General features: G+C 45.1%; 1 long non-coding RNA gene across 2 annotated transcripts in view; it reads left to right on the top strand.

Moving 5' to 3' along the window:
* The first annotated feature begins 964 nt into the window (after positions 1 to 964).
* The window catches only part of LOC141100996 (uncharacterized), a 418065-nt gene continuing 398707 nt past the window's right edge, over positions 965 to 20322 (top strand). For both annotated transcript variants that reach the window (XR_012234839.1, XR_012234840.1), the window contains exon 1: positions 965 to 1039. This is a non-coding gene — a long non-coding RNA (uncharacterized lncRNA). The remainder of the gene's footprint in view (positions 1040 to 20322) is intronic.

The following is a 20322-nucleotide window of genomic DNA, read 5'->3' as shown; positions in this document are numbered from 1 at the left end:
ACTGTAATCTATTTGGGTGAGCTTACTCTGAGATGCAGTGGGGAAAATAAGTATTTGATACACTGCCAGTTTTTGCAAGGCTTCCCACCTGCAAATGTAATTTTTATTGTAAGTACATTTCAACTGTGAGAGATAGAATCTAATAATAAAATCCAGAAAATCACATTGTATGATTTTGACTTAATTAAATTGTATTTTATTGCATGAAATAAATATCTGATCCCCTATCAACCAGCAAGAATTCTGGCTCTCACAGACCTGTTAGTTTTTCTTTAAGAAGCCCTCCTACTCTGCACTCATTACCTGTTTTAATTGCACCTGCTTGAATTTGCTACCTGTATAAAAGACACCTGGCCACACAATCAATCACTCCACAACAGCCAAGATCAAAGAGCTGTCTAAGGCTCTGTGCACATGCTGCGGGTTCTGCAGCATTTTTGCCCCTGCAGTACAGTACCATGTTAGCCTATGGCACTACAAATCCGCTGTGCTCACGCTGTGGTTTTTCCGCGCGGTTTACAAACCGCAGCATGTCAATTCTTTAGCGGATTCCGCAGCGGTTTCACACCTTTAACATAGTAGAGGTGTGAAACCACAGGGCAAAACTGCAGGCCAAACCGCAGGAAAACCGCAGGTCACTTTACCTGCGGCTTTACCTGCGGATCCTCGTGGAAAAACCCACAGGTGAATCCGCAGTGTGTGAACATAGCCTAAGGTTATCCGCCACAAAATTGGAGACCTGCACAAGGCTGGGATGGGCAACAGAACAATAGGCCAGCAACTTGGTGAGAGGCAACAACTGTTGGCACAATTATTGGAAAATGGAATAAACACTATCAAAACATTAGTGCCATTAGATGATTGTATGATTTTTGGAGATGATATCCACTCTTTTTTTCTCAGGATATTACATGATCTGTCCTTTTTTTTTTCTTTGGATGTGCACTCCTCCCATTTGGCACAGGTGACTTTAATTAGCAGGAGACTGCAAAGTAAGGGGTCTAGCCCATTTCTGCTCTCACTGAAGAGCTTGATGGAGGTGAGTTTCATTGCATCTTACAGTTGGTGTTGTTTGGTGACCATTGTTGCTGTGGTTTTGTGCTGGTGGGGCAGCGTTGTCTGGAGTCATGGGGACTCTATCTTGCAGCATGGGTGCTGTGAGACACCGGGCCATCTGCCCTGCCACTGCATTGCTGCTGGGATGGTGGTTGACACGCAGCTCCGCTCCATAGGGGCGATAAGGACTGTTACCGTCAGTGCTAACCTCTTTCTGTAGTGATAGAGATGGGTGATGTACAGTAGCATCCTCCACTTCCTCCCCAGTAATACTCTTTTCAGAGGAAAAAAAGGTCAATTGTGACCTATATGATTGGTATCACTACAATCCAGAAGGCTGGTACCAGTGGTGTTGGCGGTAATTGTGGCACCCACATTCATAATTGTTTTTTTAACATTACCCCATCCATAACTGTTGCCACTAATTCTCTTATCCTCCATTTCTCACAACACTGTAATTAACGATTAGCAAAATTTTTTAAAACCCCTATTGTTTGCCTAGGCCAAAAAGAAAAGCCTTGTAGATAGCTACACTTTTTAAAGTATGCTAAAAATGCTACTCCTGCCCATGACCGCAGTAGGTTTTCTGGCTCGATGCATGGAGGCACACGCTACATGGAAGAAGTGGGGAAGTCATTAAGCCTTCTGCGAATCTCAACGAAACAGTGCCTTTTACTGCAGCAAGACTCGCATACAGTGAGCCTGCCCTATACTAGTCTTGATTAATTTGTGCCGTGGAATATTTGTCCAATATTTGCCCAATCTTTCTTTCCCTATGTGTGTTGCTGAGCTATGAGCTTTGAAATCTTCTCACTATCCAGAATCACCCGAAAATACCTGCTGCATTCATTGCCAAGGCTTTTATAAAGGCTCTGAGATATGTTCACAAGCAGCAAAATTAGAATGATCTATGTCAATTTTGTGATAGTTCACAATATGTTTGATATGTGCACACCAGGAAAGTTCATAAAGTGAATCTGTCATCAGATTTTTGTTACCTCACGAGAGATGCATAATGTAAGAAAAGAGACCCTGATTCCAAAGATGCGTCACTTAGTTTACTGGGTGCAGCTGAACTCAGAAAGCTGACCCCTCTCTCACCAAGCTCTTTATGTACATTGTCTATTAACAATAAGCTGCTCATCACAGGTGAGTGATGAGTCAGACTAGCAAGCGCTTGAGCATCAGACCTGGCAGTGATAATGTCCTAGTAATAAACACTTCAGTGTAAGTAAAAAACAGCACACAGATTAATAAATGACAATTCACTGAAATCTGTGTCTCAGCCTCTAGCTCCTGCTGTCTTCAGATTACATAACAAAAACCTGCTCACAGACTCCCTTAACATTTATGCCAAATGTTTATATAGATTTTTATGGATTTTACCTTTTAGGCAGTATGTTTTGGTTCAGACTGAAAACTTCATAATGTTGATTAGAAATAAAGGTGAAATTGATAATTTTTTTAAAAAATTTGCTTTATTTATTTGTTTTTTTCTCATAACTCCCTTTAACTACTAAGTAATTTTAAAATCTCCAATACTGAACTTTGCATTTATTTTGATCCTCAAGGGATATCATGAACTTTAACCTCTTCACGACACATATGTCGTGTTCCTGTCTTTAATGCAGGCTAGCATGCTGAGACAGTATCTTTTCTGGCACAAGACAACTGATTTAATCATCCATCACAAGCCTTTAACAGCCCTAAAGCCCCCTTTACATTTAGCGATGTACCAGCGATCCTGACAAAGATACGACCCGGTCAGGATCGCTGGTGCATCGCTAAATGGTTGCTAGTGAGCGACGCAGCAGCAGTCGTTACTTACCTTTCAGACGCGGCGATGATGACGTCCTCCGCCCGCGTCGCTCGTCGGCATCAGCAGGATGTGGACGATCTCGCGCGATCAGCGATAGCCAGCGGGGGAGCCGGTCAGAGGTAAGTATAAAGGGGTTTTACACTAAGCAATATCGCTAGCAATATCGCTAAAACGTCACTGGTTTTGTGACGTTATAGCGATATTGCTAGTGATATCGCTATGTGTGATACTTACCTCCGACCGGCTCCCCCGCTGTCCATCGCTGATCGCGCGAGAATGTCCGGCTCCATTTCTCGTCGGGCGCTTCCTGCTGAGACTTCCTGCTGTGACGTCCAGCGACGCGTGGAGGCGGGCCGGAGGACGCAGGATCGCTGTGTGTGAATGGTAAGTATCGTGCGCTGCGTCGCTGCTGCATCGCTGTGAGATCTTTCTGTATGAAAGCTCACTAGCGATGCACCAGCGATCCTGACCGGGTCGGATCGCTGGTTGGATCGCTGGTGCATCGCTAAATGTAAAAGGGCCTTTACACATCGCGATATCGCTAGCAATATCGCTGCTGCGTCACAAAATCGGTGACGCTTTAGCGATATTGCTAGCGATATCGCTATGTGTAAAGCCCCCTTAAGTAGAGCAGTGCTCCAACTGTGGCTCTTAACCTGTTAAATCCTTCTGTCCATCTCTGATGTGGGGTTGGGTGACAATGGGCTTTCATGATAGCCAGGGGTCTTCTGTTGACCCCCGTGCCTGACATTACCATTCACCTGTGAGTGCCAGTCAGTGACTGGTGTTCATAGAACATCATGATTTCTGCTATATATATCCCAAGCACTCGGAAGATCGCTCCTAAGGGGACTAGTAAAAAAAAAAAAAAAAAAAATTAAAATAATTAAAACAACCACAAAAATTACCTACCTTTTGCTCCATTGAAAATAAAATAAAAACAAAATACACATCTTTGGGGTATCGCTGCATTCATAAATGTCCAGTCAATCAAATTAATGTATGCATTAATCCAATTGGTAAACGGTGTAACCAAAAAAAAATAAAGTCAGAATTGCACTTTTTTGTCGCCGCAACATTGCAATAGGAGATTATAAAAACATCATATATAACCCAAAATAGTGCAAATAAAAATGTCAGCTCAGGGCAAAAAAAAAAACCCTCGCACAGCCCCATATCCTGAAAAATATAAACTTTACGGATCTCGGAAAATAGCAAAAAAAAAACCTTTCTTAAACATTTTGGATTTTTATGTCACCACTTAAATTAAAAAAAAGCTATACATGTTGGTTACCTGCGTACTCCTTCTAAGGCCGGGGTCACACTTGTGAGAAACTCGCAGGAGTCTCGCATCTTAGTACTTGGCACTGCCGCGGGCACTCAGGACTGGAGTGCGTGGCTGTATACTTTAGAAATACATGCAGCCGCACACTTCGGTCTCGAGTCCCGGCGGCAGTGCCTGGTGTTAAGATGCGAGACGTGTGATTTTTCTCGCATGTGTGACCCCGGCCTAAGGCCACATTCACACATCCAGTATTTGGTGAGTTTTTTTACCCCAGTATTTGTAAGCCAAAACCAGGGGTGGGAGAAATATGCAGAAGTGGTGCAAATATCTCAATTAGGCCGGGGACACACTAGCGATAAAATCAGACGAATGCAATGCGATAAAAAAATCGCATTGCATTCGTCCCAATGTTATTCTATGTTGCTGCTCCCATCATGCGTTTTTTTTATTGCATCCGTTCCTCGGACCGAGACAATCACAGCATGCTGCGATTGTCACCGATTTTCGGATCGGATTCGCCAATGCAAGTCTATGGATGCGATTAAAAATCGCATTGAAAGCGCACCACACGTGTGACTTGCGATTTAATCACAAGACTTCTCCAGGTCAACAGGAAAGAGCATCAGGCATTGGATGTCAATTTGATGCTTAGATGTGAATAAAATCGGATCATCGCTGGAAAATGGGATGACAGACGGATCCCTGGACAAGAATTCTTTGTGCGATTTCGTACCGTTAAAATGGGACCGGTTTTTTTTTTTTTTTTTTCTCGTTATGTGTGTGACTCCAGCCTTATGCTTTTCCTCTGACCGTTCCATTCTTGGTTTTGGCTTACAAATACTGGGGTAAAAAAAACTCACCAAATACTCAATGTGTGCACATGGCCTAACTTGGAGAATCATATTGGCAAGTCAGTTCTACCATATAGGGAACATGGTATAAAATAAAAGCAAAAAAATATTGTGGAATTTCACTTTTTTTGCAATTAGAATTTTTTTTTTCTGTTTTCCAATACATTATGTGGTAGAATTAGTGGTGTCTTTCAAAAATACAATTTGTCCCCCAAAAAGATGATCTCTCTTAAGGTACTGTCACACTTAGCGATATCGCTAAGTCTGATACTTGCCTACAACCCGCTCCCCCGCTGGTTATCGCTGATCGTGCGAGAACGTCCAGGACTGTTTCTCGTCGTCAGCTTCCTGCGGCGCTTCCTGTGGAGAGACGAGCGACGAGCGTGGACGCGGGCGGGAGGACGAAGGATCACCTAGTGTGACAGGTAAGTAGCGATATCCGTCCCCTGCGATGTCGCTGGTGAGATCTGCCTGTGTGGCAGCTCACTAGCGACCACTTAACGATGCACCAGCGATCCTGACCGCGTCATATCGCTGGTCGGGATCGCTGGTGCATCGCTAAGTGTGACAGTATCTTTAGGCTATATTCACATGTTGCATTTTTGCAGCATTTATTTGTAAATTTTCATCTCCATTTCACAGTGTCAGCAAAAGTCTGAGACTTCAGAAATCTCATGCACATACCTTGCTTTTTTTCCTGACTGTTTTGTCAAAGAGCTGCGTTTTTGCAAAATGCAGCATGTCCCTTCTTTCACTCTTTTCAGTAGTTTTTTTTCACCCACTGAAAGCAATGGATAGTGCAAAAAATGCTGAAAAAAATGCAGGTATCAGGTTTTTGTACGCTTTTGATGCCAAAACCAGATGAAGTTGAATCAGATTATATTTATATGCATTGAACTTTCTCAGCATGCACCAGAGATAAATGTACCCTGACACAATCGCAGCAATGAAAACGCAGCAAAAACTAAACAAATTGTTTTTTGTAGGCAGCTTAAATGCAGCTTAATTTTTGCATGAATAAAAACTCAGCAAAAACATGAGATCATAGCCATATGGCTAAATTGACAGAAAAATTAAAAAAAAAATATGGCTCTTGGAAGAAGGGGAGGAAGAAAAACAAAAAAAAATTGAAAATCACCCAGGGCTGATGAGTTTAATTTCCTTTAGGCAGATGTAAGTAATTTTACATTGCCAGCCACATATATCCTAGATTTATTGCTTTCTATTTTTCTAATAGAAACAAAAATGCTAATTACAGTTGTGAGAAAGTGTTTTCCCCCTTCCTTATTTCCTATTATTTTACAGGTTTGTCACAATTAACAGATCACCAAACAACTTTAAATATTAGACAAAGATAACACAAGAAAACACAAAATGCAACTTTGAAATTAAGGTCTGCATTATTAAGGGAAAAAGAAATCCAAACCTACATGGCCCTGTGTGAAAAAGCGATTGTCCCCCCTCCTTAAAACATAAATTAAGTGCGGTTTATCAAATCTTTGGGAAGCGGAGTTCAAATTCCCTTGCCAGACTCAGGCCTGATTACTGCCTGCCTGACAAAGTAAAGTAGATCAAAAGAACCTCAAAAGCTATACATTATGCCACGATCCAAAGAAATTCTGAAACAAATGCAATGTAATTGAGGTCTATCCGTCTAGAAAAGGTTATAAAGCCATTATCCATAAATGGCGAAAAAATAGAATAGTGGTGAACCTTCCCAGTACTGGCCAGCTGACCAAAATTACCCCAAGAGCACAACAACTACTTATCCAAGAGGTCACAAAAGATCCCACAACAAAGAACTGCAGGCCTAGCTTGCCTCCATTAGAAACAAAGAAATGGGGGCACCACCGAAAGGATAATTAATGGGATCCAACCTAGACCTAAATAGTACATATGTTTGACAAAAAGGAGAGAAAGAAATAGGCCATGAGCAGGGGATCACCCTGATAGGACATAGCATATATGATACAAATTTTATTAAACACAGCAAACAGCAAAAATTCTTAAAAACGGTCACAAATGGGACACATACACAAATAATACAATGCTCATAATGGAGCAACCCACCTGCTACCAACTATCACCCTCACTGAGAATGATGGCTATATCCCTAGGTCCATGTAAACAGGATTCTCAATAGGAGAATTAGTAAGCCCACACATAGGTAATATAGAGCATATGAGTCAGAAACACCAATAATATACAATGAAAAAATGATGCAATTCCAACCCAATAATTACAAAAAGCAGTACAAGGGATAATGTAAACCCAAGAAGATGCTGATCACTATGAGGTATACAAAAAAGATAGAAATGCACACTAAATAGACCTCATATATGCATAGAGATACCCCAGCCCAAGATCAGGCATAGGGAACATCAAGGACCAGATCAGCCAGACCATTAGGGGCTAAAGAGGGTCTAAGTGGACAGAGAAAATCTCCATAACCACCCCAAATGATAGCCACACATAAAAATCAGCACAATACAAAACTCATGAGAAGTGAAGTGGGGCAGTTAGAGCCAGAGACCTGACGCGTGTTGCCACTCTATGTGGCTTCGTCAGGGGTACAGATTGCCAGTCAGCTGTGTAAATGTATATGGTTGCATAATTAGTAGATAGGGAGCAGCTGCACTGCTGCTTACCAAGACAGGGTTAACATCCAATATACCTGAGAGTCAGCGGTTAGTCACTGATCCATAGCTATAGCTGACAGCTCACAGCAGGTGCATGTGATGTCACAGAATGCCAACTGCAAAAGCGTCGGTGTCCGGGAGGCAAGGCACACATCCTGAATACAGGAAGTGAGAGAGAGCTCAATATTGCTACTGCGCAGGTGCCTGCAGTAGCCTACTGCGCAGGCGTCGGCGTATAGTAGACAAAGCGCGTGTCACGAATAAATGAGAGAGACCAATCAAGGGGATGCTTGCGGTCATGTGACCGATTAACCCTCAAAGATATACAGCTCACTTGCTGTGATGGTTATTGCCTCAATTAAGGTCAGATTTCATGATTCCACCATAAGGCCGGGGTCATACTTGCTTTGAAAACGGATGAGTGCTATTCAATAAAGCATCGCATAGCACTCGGACCACTGTTAATGTATGGGACAGCTCCTATCACTTTTTTTTTTTTTTTTTTTCTCACCCACATTCTATGTGTGAGAGAAATTGCAGCATGCTACGATTGGCACCGAGACTCAGCTGAGTCTCGGCTCACATGCACCCATAAAAGTCTACGGGTGAGAGTGACACAGCGCACATCACTCAGATATCATCCAAGTGCTGTGCAATATATGCTGACCCCGGCAATGGAGGAGATGGAGAAATTAGTTTCTCTGGCTCCTCTGCAGCTGTGCTCCAATCTTCTCTGTGCAAGAGGCTCAGAGCACAGTAGCATGACACTCGGCTCCTGCTCACATCAGAGCAGGAGCCGAGGGTCATTAGCATATCGCATCCGATGGCCTAAGAAAGAGACTTGGCATAAATGGCCTGCATGGTAGAGTTCCAAGGCAAAAACCACTGCTGAGCAATAAGAACATAAAGGCTCATGTCAGTTTTGCCAGAAAATATCTTGATGATCCCCAAGACTTTTGGGAAAATACTCTCTGGACTTATGAGACAAAAGTTGAACTTTTTGGAATGTATATTTCCCATTACATTTGGCTTAGAAGTAACACAGCATTTCAGAAAAGGAAAAACATGCCAAGAATAAAATGTGATGGTACTGTGATAGCCCCAGACTATGTTGCTGCTTCAGGATCTGGTAAATGGAACCATGAATTCTGCTGTCTATTAGAAAATTCTGAAGGAGAATGTCTGACCATTGTTTGGGACCTCAAGCTGAAGCACACTTGGCTTATCGACCTGGTTCAATGATCCAAGACACACCAGCAAGTCCACCTCTGAATGACGTAAGAAAAAAAAAAGACTTTGGAGTGGCCTAGTCAAAGTCCTTACCTTAATTCAATTGAGATGCAGTGACATGACCTTAAAAAGGCAGGTCATTTGTGGAAACTCCAAACTGGAAGACTCAATGCCAGTTAAAGAAAACACTTGATTACAGTTGTTGTTGCTAAAAGGGGCCTAACCAGTTATTAGGCGGCAATTACTTTTTCACACAGGGCTCTGTAGGTTTGGAGTTCTTTAACCATTAATAGTAAAGAACTTCATTTAAAAACTGCATTCTGTGTGAGAATCATTCAAAAGAATAGGAAATCAGGAAGGGGTCAAAAAACTTTTGCACACAATTGTAATTAAAACTTATCACCGACCACTGTCACTATGTGCAGACTAATAATACCTTTCTACTTGTATAAGATACATTGCAATTTTAGTTTTTTAAAAATAATTTACCATTTAATGGTTGAAACTAAAATTGTTTGTTTAGAAAAAGATAGCTTAGATGTGACATGAACCCATGTATACTATATCAAAGGTCAGTTCAGAGACTTAGTATTATGACTATAACAACATCTTTAGGACAAAATGCATCACGATCGGCAGATAAGTTTCTTCACTGTAATAGGAAGTATAATAGTAAAGCTATATTGTGTTTAGTACATTGTGATAGTAAATTTAGAGTTTAAAAGATTGTAGGATATTTTCATTGAAAGTAAAAGTTTATTAATTTATGTGTAACAAATTACTAAAGATGATCATTGAACCAGGGATATACCCCATGTTTGGCGTTAAGAAGATATTTTTTCCCTTGAACTATGAAAAATTAGCATGTGCTTCATAGGTATTGTTTAACCTGCTTCTAGGTCAACACAGTTGGGTAGTAGGTTGAATAAAGGCCCCATTACACATAACGATGTCCCAACGACCCACAAACAATCTGACATGGATGGGATCGCTGCGACATCGTTAGCTGATCGCTGGTGAGCTGTCACATAGACAGCCCCTCCAGCGATCAGGACCAGCGAGCAAGCTGGTTTCCAGTGTAAACAGTGGGTATCTAAGAGCCGTGCGGCTCTTGGAATACCCGCTGTTTACACTAGATACCAGCATGCACGCTGGTATCCAAAGTAAATATTGGGTCTTAGTTACCTGGTGTTTACGTTGGAAACCAGCGTCCAAGATCGCTGGTCTCTCGCTGCCACACGCAGCGATGTGTGCTGGCCAGCGGGAGACCAATGATCAAAAAATGGCCCAGGACGATCATGCACGATCAGCGATACCCGGCAGGGGGGCCAGTCGCTGATCCCCGTCATACACAGCGATATTGCTGGAGAGATCGCTGATGCGTCACGAAATCATCACTCTCGCTAGCGATCACGCTGTGTGAGACGGGGCCCTTAGACAAACATATGTCCTTCATTAACATAACATTATCTGGAGCTTCGATCTTCTGCTTTAATAATAAAAGAAATAAGAAAAAATGGGCAAGTGTCAGAATTTCAGCAAATTTGATAAGGGCCAAACTGGGATGGCAAGAAGAGTAGATCAGTGTATCTACAAAATAGTGGCCTTTGAAGTTGTTTTAGATATGTGGTGGCTAATACCTAGCAAAAGTGGTCTAAGGAAATACAATTGATGAACTGGCAATAGAGTTACGGGTCCCAAAAATTCATCAATGTTCCCAACCTAGCAAATTATATTAAACTCTGTACAGTAGTGTCATGTAGCTTTGCCTGTCTTAGTGCCACAAACTGCAAGAACTTGTAATAGGTCTTTTGAAGTCTATACCTGAGTGGCTCAGGAGTAATTTGAATTGGTACCTACAGATTACTAGGTATGTAGTTACACTGATTAGCCATAACAGTTAATGTCAGTAACTTCTCTTTTTCAAACAAAGCACACTGGTAAAATCTTTGTATCAGAAGATTTATTATAATTTCCTGCAAGTAAATAAGATATAATGATCACTAAGAATAACCCTTCTGCTTTTGTTTACCAAGATACCATAGGGAATCTCCTGAAAGCATGAACCCTAGAACTCTCTATTCCTTTGCTGCTAAATAGGAAAGCATATTATATTACATGCACTTTGAAATACTAGAAAAGCAACCCATCAAAGCTTATAATTTAAATAAACAAGAAATAATGTAACAACCTCTCACTAGGAACTGTCAAATGTTAAACTGATATAAAGGGGAAAAGAACTTGACTGATTCTAATTTTAGATTCATAGCATAAGATTAATGTGAGTTTCAATATGATATAAAAGGTAGAAAATGGGACAATATCATAAGAAGGCAATACAGTATAGTTAGTACAAGTTTGAGAGATTATTACTGGCACAGACACAATCGTGAGTATCCTATTGTGAGGGACAAAGTAAATGTCTCTCCACTCCTGAAATGTGCCCCCACCGTTGGCCTTCATTCCCCAGGATTAATGTTTACCTTTAATTAACTCAAGCCCTTTAAGGCTCTTAACACAAGGGTGTGAACACATGGAGATAGCATGGCACTATAGATGATGATGATAATAATAATCTTTATATAGCGCCAACATATTCCGCAGCGCTTTACAGTTTAACAGTTTCAAAACACAAGTCATAAGTAACAACGTTAATAATACAAAAATTAAAGCAAATTAAGATGAAATAAGCCGACCCTGCTCGTGAGAGCTTACAATCTACAATGAGATGAGGGAGATACAAAGCACAGGTGTGTATTTACAATGAAGGTCTAGCCATCTTCAGGGAGTGAAGCATGGATGGAGATTTTGAATGGGCTACACACTTACACTTACACATAGAATGACTTAGATTAGTGAACGTGATAGGCCGCTCTGAACAAATGTGTTTTGAAGGAGAGCATAAAACTATGCAAATTGTGGTTAGTCCTAATTTCTTGGGGTAGAGCATTCCAGAGGATAGGAGCAGCACGGGAGAAGTCTTGGAGATGGGAGTGGGAGGTACGGATTAGTGCAGAGGTTAGTCGAAAGTTGTTTGCAGAGCGCAGCGATCGGCTAGGCCGATAGACAGAAATAAGGGAGGAGATGTAGGGGTGTGCCGCACTGTGGAGCGCTTTGTGGGTGAGAACAAGTACTTTGAATTGGATCCTATAATGAATGGGCAGTCAGTGTAATGACTGATGAAGGGCGGACACGTCCGAGTACCGATTAGCCAGATGGACGACCCTGGCTGCTGCATTAAGTATGGGCTGTAGAGGGGATAGTCGAGTGACTGGGAGGCCAATTAATAGAGCATTGCAGTAATCCAGGCGGGAGTGGATCAATGCTACAGTGAGGGTTTTAGTTTCCATGGTGAGAAAAGGGCGGATTCTAGAGATGATCTTTAGGTGTAAGCGGCAAGAGCGGGCAAGAGATTGTATATGGGATGTGAAGGAGAGATTGGTGTCAAACATAACACCCAGACAGCACGCCTGCTGCCGGGGTGTTGTTGTGGTACCACCCGCGGAGAGGGAAATGTCAGATTTAGGGAGGTTAGTAGATGGCGGGAGCAGAAGAAGTTCAGTTTTGGAGAGGTTGAGTTTCAGATAGAGAGTGGACATGATATTGGAGACTGCGGACAGACAGTCACTGGCGTTCTGTAGTACAGCGGGGGTAAGGTCGGGGGAAGACGTATATAGTTGTGTGTCATCAGTAGAGTTGAGCGAAACAGGTCGAAAAATTTCAAAAGTCGCCGACTTTTGGCAAAGTCGGCTTTCATGAAACGAAACCCGACCCTAGGATGAGGTCGGCCACGAGGTCGGCGACTTACGCGCCAAAGTCGCATTTCAAAAGTTTGTTTTGAGCTCTTTTTCAGCCAATCAGGATCCACGGACACTGTGGGCAACGTGATGACATAGGCACGGGTCACCACCATCTTTCAGAAGGGCATGCAAGTGATTGGCTTGCTTTGGTGGGCGTCACAGGGGGTATAAAAGGGCATGCACACCGACCGCCATCTTACTTCTGCCGATCTTAGCATAGGGAGAGGTTGCTGCTGATTCTGTAGGGAGAGTGTTAGGCAGGGAAGAAGAAAAAAAAACTGCTTCTGCTGCTAGCGATTGTGCCTGTACAACACACCAGTCACTGTGTGTGCAGTGCAAGGGGAGGCTATATTGTGGTGTATCAGTGGTGTTGGTTGTTGGGCTGCCTTCTAAGGCTTCCTGACAGCTGCATTGCTGTTTACCCACTGCTCTGCAAACTGCTTTTTTTAAAAGCAATCCCAATTTTTTTTTTTGTCCTGCTGAGGTACTGAGCGTGCATTTTTTTTCACACCATACAGCGGTGTACGCTCCTCACACAGTACCGTGTAACGGCTGTTATCACAGCCACAGTGAAGCTTTCTGTGTCACTCTGTGAGAATAAGTCGAGGACATGTTCCGTTCTTACAGACCTGCACTCTAGGGAGATTCCTACTCTGCCCAATTCTACATACACCTTGCAGTTTGTGATACACTAGCCAATTTCTGCCTGTGACATAGCGCTGTGATATTCAGTGGGCCTCACACAATCCAAAAGTGTCCAGTGTCCACAAGTGTCTGCAGAAATTCAAAATCTCCCTTATCCTCTAGTCACTTTGGTCACAGCTGTGCCATCGAGCCTGTGACATAGTGCTCAGATATTCAGTGGGCCTCACACAATCCAAAAGTGTCCAGTATCCACTAGTGTGAGCAGAAATTCAAAATCTCTCCTGTCCTATAGACACCTTGTTTTACATTACTATATAGTTTGTTGGATTTTGTCTACATTTCTACCAAAAATGAGGAAGGCTGGTGGAAGAGGCCGTGGAATTGGGCGGGGGTTGGCAGCTGGTAATGATGGTGTTGGTGGTGGATCTGATGGTAGTGGCAAGAGCAAAATAGGACCGAATGCAGGAGGTGTTGAGCCTGCGTCATCGTCTGGCTCCATAAGGCTTCGAAGGCTTAGTTTTCTAGGAGTTGGCAAACCGCTTTTAAAGCCAGAGCATCAGGAAAAAGTTTTGTCTTACATGGCTGACTCAGCCTCCAGCTCTATCGCCTCCTTTTCTGAAGTTGTAAAAAGTAAAAGCACTGAGTCGTCATTGGAGGCTCATGTTCATGAACCACACCTTTCCTTGTGTCCTTCACCCCAACCAAGATTGAAGGATGACGCAGGCCATACTACTGATTACTCCATGGAGCTGTTTTCACATACCATGCCTGGATTATCAAGTCAAATGGTGAATTACCCAGGCCAAGATGAATCTGACATGGAGTGCACTGATGCACAGTCACTGATGGATGATTCTGCTGGTACATTCACTCAGAGCACTACATTGTCCTCGCAGTGTACAGAGCCAGATTCTGACCCTGATGAGACTCGGGTGCCCCTTCCCGCTCACCATACCACCATACACGGTGACACAGAGGAAGGTGCACATGACATTGAAGAGGAGGTGATGGATGACCCAGTTGTTGACCCAGATTGGCATCCATTGGGGGAAGAGGGTGCTGCTTCCAATAGCTCAGATGAGGAGCATCCACAGCAGACATCGACATCGCAACAGCTGTTATCTGGCAGGCCCGGAGCACTCCAAAGACAGGTTCCAAAAATCAAAAGAGTTGCTGGACAGCTTGTCCAGAGGGTCAAAAGATCACAGCGTGCTAGGCCGCAAAATGTCTGCCAAAGTAGGAAGAGTGCAGTGTGGCACTTTTTTGAACAAAATCCTCATGATCAGGCCAAGGTTATCTGTAAGAAGTGCGCAAAGACCTTTAGCCGAGGGAAAAATCTGAAAAATTTGAATACCAGTTGCATGCTTAGACATTTAACCAGCATGCACTTGCAAGCGTGGACACAACACCAAACCTCAAGTGCCACATGTGCAACTGATCACAACGAAGGTAGTCAGCAACGCTACATTGTTTCCCCCACTGTAAGCCCACCGGTTAGCACAGCAGCAAATGTTGAGGTGTCGTTGCAAGGCCACAGCAGTCAGGGAACCCCATTGCTATATCAACGAAATACTGAATCTAGGCCATCAGAAAGAACACCAACTCCATCACCATCATCAACCCTCTCTCAGTCCGCCCTGTCCACCGCTACTTCCACCATATGCAGCTCTCAAGTCCAGCTCACCCTCCCAGACACTATGAGTAGGTCAAGAAAGTACTCAGTCTCTCATCCGCGTACACTGGGTTTGAACGCCCACATTGCCAAACTAATCTCGTTTGAGATGATGCCCTTTCAGTTGGTGGAAAGCGCAGCTTTCCGCGAACTCATGGCCTATGCAGTACCACGCTATGACCTACCCAGTCGCCACTTCTTCTCTCGCAAAGCCATCCCAGCCCTCCACCATCATGTGAAAGACCGCATTGTCCATGCACTCAAGCAGTCAGTGAGCGGAAAGGTGCACCTCACAACTGATGCATGGTCCAGTCGGCATGGCCAGGGCCGTTACGTGTCCATCACTGCGCACTGGGTTAATGTGGTGGATGCAGGGTCCACAGGGGACAGCGGTGGTGGGACAGTGCTGCCTAGCCCACGGGATAGGAAACAGCTGGCTGTAGGCGTTCGACCCTCCTCCTCCTCCTCCTCCTCCTCCTCCTCCTCCTCCTCCTCCTCCTCCTGAAGCGAAAGCTCGTCCACAGAGCGCAGTCGTACGAGCACTCCATCTGCAGCTGCCACTGTTGCACACGAGGTGTCCCCCTATCGAGCAGCTAGTGGAAAGCATCAGCAGGCTGTGTTGCAGATGATGTGTTTGGGCGACAGACACACCGCCGAGGTGCTGGAGGAGTACTTGAAGTGACAAACTGAGTCATGGCTGGGCAGTGTACATCTTGAGGCAGGCAAGGTAGTTGGTGATAACGGCCGTAATTTTGTGGCAGCCATAGCACTTTCAAAACTCAGCCACATACCTTGCTTGGCTCACACCTTGAACCTGGTGGTGCAGTGCTTCCTCAAAAATTATCCGGAGTTAGCAGCCCTGCTCCAGAAGGTGCGAAGACTGTGCGCGCACATCCGCCGGTCGCCTGTACACTCCGTTCGTATGCAGAAGCTGCAGCGATTGCTCCACCTTCCCAACCACCACCTCATTATCGACATTGCAACAAGGTGGAACTCCACCCTGCACATGGTGGAGCGGCTGTGCGAGCAGAGGCAGGCCATAATGCATTTGTGGGAGGATACACGGCCAGGCACTTTGAGAGCAGACATGGAGTTGACAGGTGTGCAGTGGTCGAAGCTGAAAGACGACGCCATCCTAAGCATGAGTATCCCACTTATGCGTCTGCTCATGCAAACTTTGACGCACCTTAAGGAGCAGGCTTCTGCAGCCAATGTTGATGAGGAGGAGGGAATCCTTGATGACATTCAGCCATTGTCTGCTCAGGGACCTCTCCTGGACGAGGTGGAGGAAGAAGAGGAGGAGGAGGATGATGATGATGGGGATGATTACTTAGGGGAGGAGGATGCATCTCGTGGGGCAAGTGAAAATGTTGGCGTGGCAAGGTCTGGTACAGGGTTTGTGCGTGACTGGAGGGATGTGGATTTGCCAGAAAGTGCTCCTCCAACCAGCACTCTCAGTGCATCATTGACACCGGGAACATTGGCCCACATGTCAGATTATGCCTTGCAGATCCTAAAAAGGGACCCCCGCATTGCCAAAATGATGAACGATGGCGACTACTGGTTGGCCAGCATCCTGGATCCACGCTATAAAGGCAAATTACAAAACATCATGCCACAGGAGAACCTTGACCTAATATTGGCTAATAAACAAGCAACTCTGGTAAATCGGTTGCTTGAGGCATTCCCAGCACACAGCAGCGGTGATGGTTCTCACACGAGCCGTACGGGCCGGGGTCAGCTTGGCAGAGGTGTTCGTGGTGCACACAGCAGAAGTGGCGTTGGAGACAGGGGTTTCATGACAATGTTGTGGACTGATTTTTCAAGTACCGCTCACACAACTGGTAATACTGCATCGATTGAAAGTGACAGGAGACATCAGTTGTCAACTATGGTTACAAACTACTTTTCCTCCCATATCGATGTTCTCCCACACAGGTCATTCCCCTTTGACTATTGGGCCGCTAAACTGGACACCTGGCCTGAATTGGCACAATATGCCTTACAGGAGCTCGCTTGCCCAGCTGCAAGTGTGCTATCGGAAAGAGTCTTCAGTGCAGCTGGATCAATCCTGACAGAAAAAAGGACCCGTCTGTCAACCCAAAATGTGGATGATCTAACCTTCATTAAAATGAACCACGCATGGGTTTGCAAGGATTTTGTCCCACCTTCCCCTGATGACACATAGGGTGACAGAAAAATGGCTTGCTTTGGTCCACCTCTTCCTGGGACTTGACCTATTTCACCTTTTGCATCAGCTGAATGTCCAACATCAACATATGCCACTTTCTAAAACTCCCTAACTGTGCTGCCTCCCCCCCCCCCATGGCCGGGGTCACCACCTAGCGCACGACACCGTGCGAGTGCCGTTGCCCTGGACAGGTGGGTAGGCCGACTCTTGGGCGCGGGCACTGGCACAGGGTCCCTCATAGTGCAATCAGGTGTCTCTGACGGTGGTGGTGCACACCCGCCGTCAGACACAACGCCGTACTATGAGGGGCCCAGTGCCAGTACCGACGCCCACGAGTGGGCCCCCTTGCTTGGGCAGGGCCCCAGCATTTGCAATCTTTCCCTCTCCCTGCTCCTCCGCTGTGTAGTCTGGGCCGTCAAATCCATACTGTGCCTGACACCGTTTGAGCCTGCCTCCTGATGTATAGACATATATTTTGAATGTGTACGCTATCCATACATGTTATCTGGGGATACGGTACCCTTTCTCACCTTTGTGCAATCATGTGTAATCCATACTGGGCGTGAGAACGGCTGGCGAGCTGTTAAGCAAGCTACAGCACCTGTGGTTTGCATACGTAAGTTTTTCATTTTTTCAGGAATGACGGTTAGGCCTAATTCCGGAACTGCGGTTGACCTGCACTTACTGGGAAATCATTGTTCGCGGGTAATAATTGTAATCAGTGATCCCCATCACTAACGTTGTTCAGCGGGTTATCTGCACCTGTAAGCGACAAACGCTGGCCTTTTCAGTGTAGCGCACATGCAGCCACGGACATGTAAGGGCATGACACACCATCATACGTGCCAAAATCCGAAAAGTTTGATTTTGGCGCGCACGGCGCACCGTCAAAAGTGCGCAGCGCAGGTCAAAGCGCAACTAGCGCACAGCCTGCGCACGATCTGCGCACCCTATGCTAAAGATAGGGTGCGCCGATCGCAGGCGCCGCTGTCCGCTAGTTGGCGGCGCTACAAGCAAGGGGCGGGCACGCCGGGCAGAGAGCCGGCTCGGGGGCGGAGCTACCCCCGGCCGTGCGCGCGCTGAAAAAGCGCTAATGTGAAACGGGCCTTATAGAGTTTTATTATTTGTGTACAGGCAGGGAAATGTGAGGAAGGTGCTGAAAAAACAGTAAGACAAAGTGATCTCTGTATTACATTTTGCAGGGACGAGTTATGGACAGAAGAAGATGTCATTAAGATCTGGGCTAAATTTAAAAGAAAAGGTGAAATGAATAGGAATAGGACTCGTTACTCGGCGAATAGTAAGGGACTCGCTGGACTCGTTACTCGGCGAGTCTCCCAGTGATTACTCGCACAGTAACGAGTCCAATGCAAGTCAATGGCAATCCTAGTTTTGTCAGAGTTTTTTTTTCTCACTCGCTAGACTCGCTATATCACATCGCTGTCAACAGCGAGTCTGAGCGAGTCTACGATTCCGAGTCCTGTTTACTGGATTCGGGACTCGCTTATACAGAATCTGTTATGTTCCTACAAGTTTCCAAGACAGCCTATGTCAACACACAGCGATTGTGAGCGAGTCTGAGCGAGTCTACGAATCCCGAGTCCTGTATACTGGATTCGGGACTCGCAAATATAGAATCTGTTATGTTCCTACAAAGCTTCCGAGACAGCCTAGCGTGTTAGGTCAGAAAACTTTTTTAGATGGACAAGCATGTTAGCCAATCATATTCAGTAATGTTGGTTGTGGCAGGACTATGATTGGCTTCTGTCCATCGTGATGCCTATGTCATGTATGAGAGGCGAGGCTGTATATAAGCCTTTTCCACCGCCATTTCCTCTACATTCCTGAGAGATCTGAGATAGAGCAGGGTGAGGTAGATGCTTGAGCAGATCATAGGGATTGTCAGTTAGTGTAGGGAAACTTCAAGATTCCTTATTTTAAACCCAAACAGCTCTTCTTAGAGCTACCAGGAGGACAGAGGAGTACTGTGTAGACTGTAGGCAGGCAGGCAGGGAGGATCAAGCCTTACAGTGCAGTGCACAGTGCAGGGACTAGTGTGCAGCTTCTCTGCTAGGTGTCAGCACACACACTTACCCCGCCAGCAAGTGACGCCTACAGCACCACCTAACTCCATCTCGGTGACTGTGCATTTGTCAACAATGTCACAAAAACCACAATTTCCCAAAAAATAGGTTGCAAAGGGACGAGGTCGTGGCCGTAGCAGTGCAGGGAACATCACTTGAGCGATCTCCCTCCAGGCTGTAGTCCGCTGGATGTTATGCCCATAGGCAGGGTCAGTGGGGAGCCAAAGCAGGGGCCGAGCCTCCACCAGATCAATCAACTGCAGCGTGTTGACAGTGACACGGGCCATGATTGCTCTGTATTGCTCTGTGTGTGTGTGTGCGTATGTCAACTCGACTCGGATTATTTCCTGTTTACTCAAAGCATGGTGTGTGCTAGAGAAAATCGCTTCCCTCGCCTCATCGGCGCTAAATAAGACAAACAAATGCGAGTTTGGACTCGGACACAGCAGCAACAAACTGTTGCGAGTGGGGTTTACAAATCGCCAATGCAAGCGCTTTCCGAGACACATCTGCGATTTGTAAATCGCACATTACTCGCTAAGACTCGCTTCCCCATTCATTAACATTGGACTCGCTAGACTCGCAACGAGTAGCGAGTCCCGGGCTCGGACTCGCTAGAGTCAAGCGATTCCGAGTAATTTAGGACTCGCCCATCACTAGAAATGAATGATTATGAATTTATGATCATGGAGAACATCACTGGTGAGTATCTAGATGTACAGTACATACAAACTATTTGTCCAGCAGAGCACTGGTGTAGAAATGATAGTACCATTAGATGGTCACATTATGGTAAGGTGGTAAAATCAGTCCGAGTACACTAGTTTTGATTAGTGATTAGCATGGTGATATTATCACTAGAGTTGAGCGAAACGGGTCGAAAAATTTCAAAAGTCGCCGACTTTTGGCAAAGTCGGGTTTCATGAAACGAAATCCGACCCTAGGATGAGGTCGGCCACGAGGTTGGCGACTTACGCGCCAAAGTCGCGTTTCAAAAGTTTGTTTTGCGCTCTTTTTCAGCCAATCAGGATCCACGGACACTGTGGGCAA

The sequence above is a fragment of the Dendrobates tinctorius genome, unplaced genomic scaffold, assembly GCF_039654945.1.
Source record: "Dendrobates tinctorius isolate UK_male_01 unplaced genomic scaffold, ASM3965494v1 ptg000011l, whole genome shotgun sequence".
NCBI lineage: Eukaryota > Metazoa > Chordata > Amphibia > Anura > Dendrobatidae > Dendrobates > Dendrobates tinctorius.
Note: the sequence above shows the minus strand (reverse complement) of the source record. Positions and strands in the feature narration are given on the sequence as shown.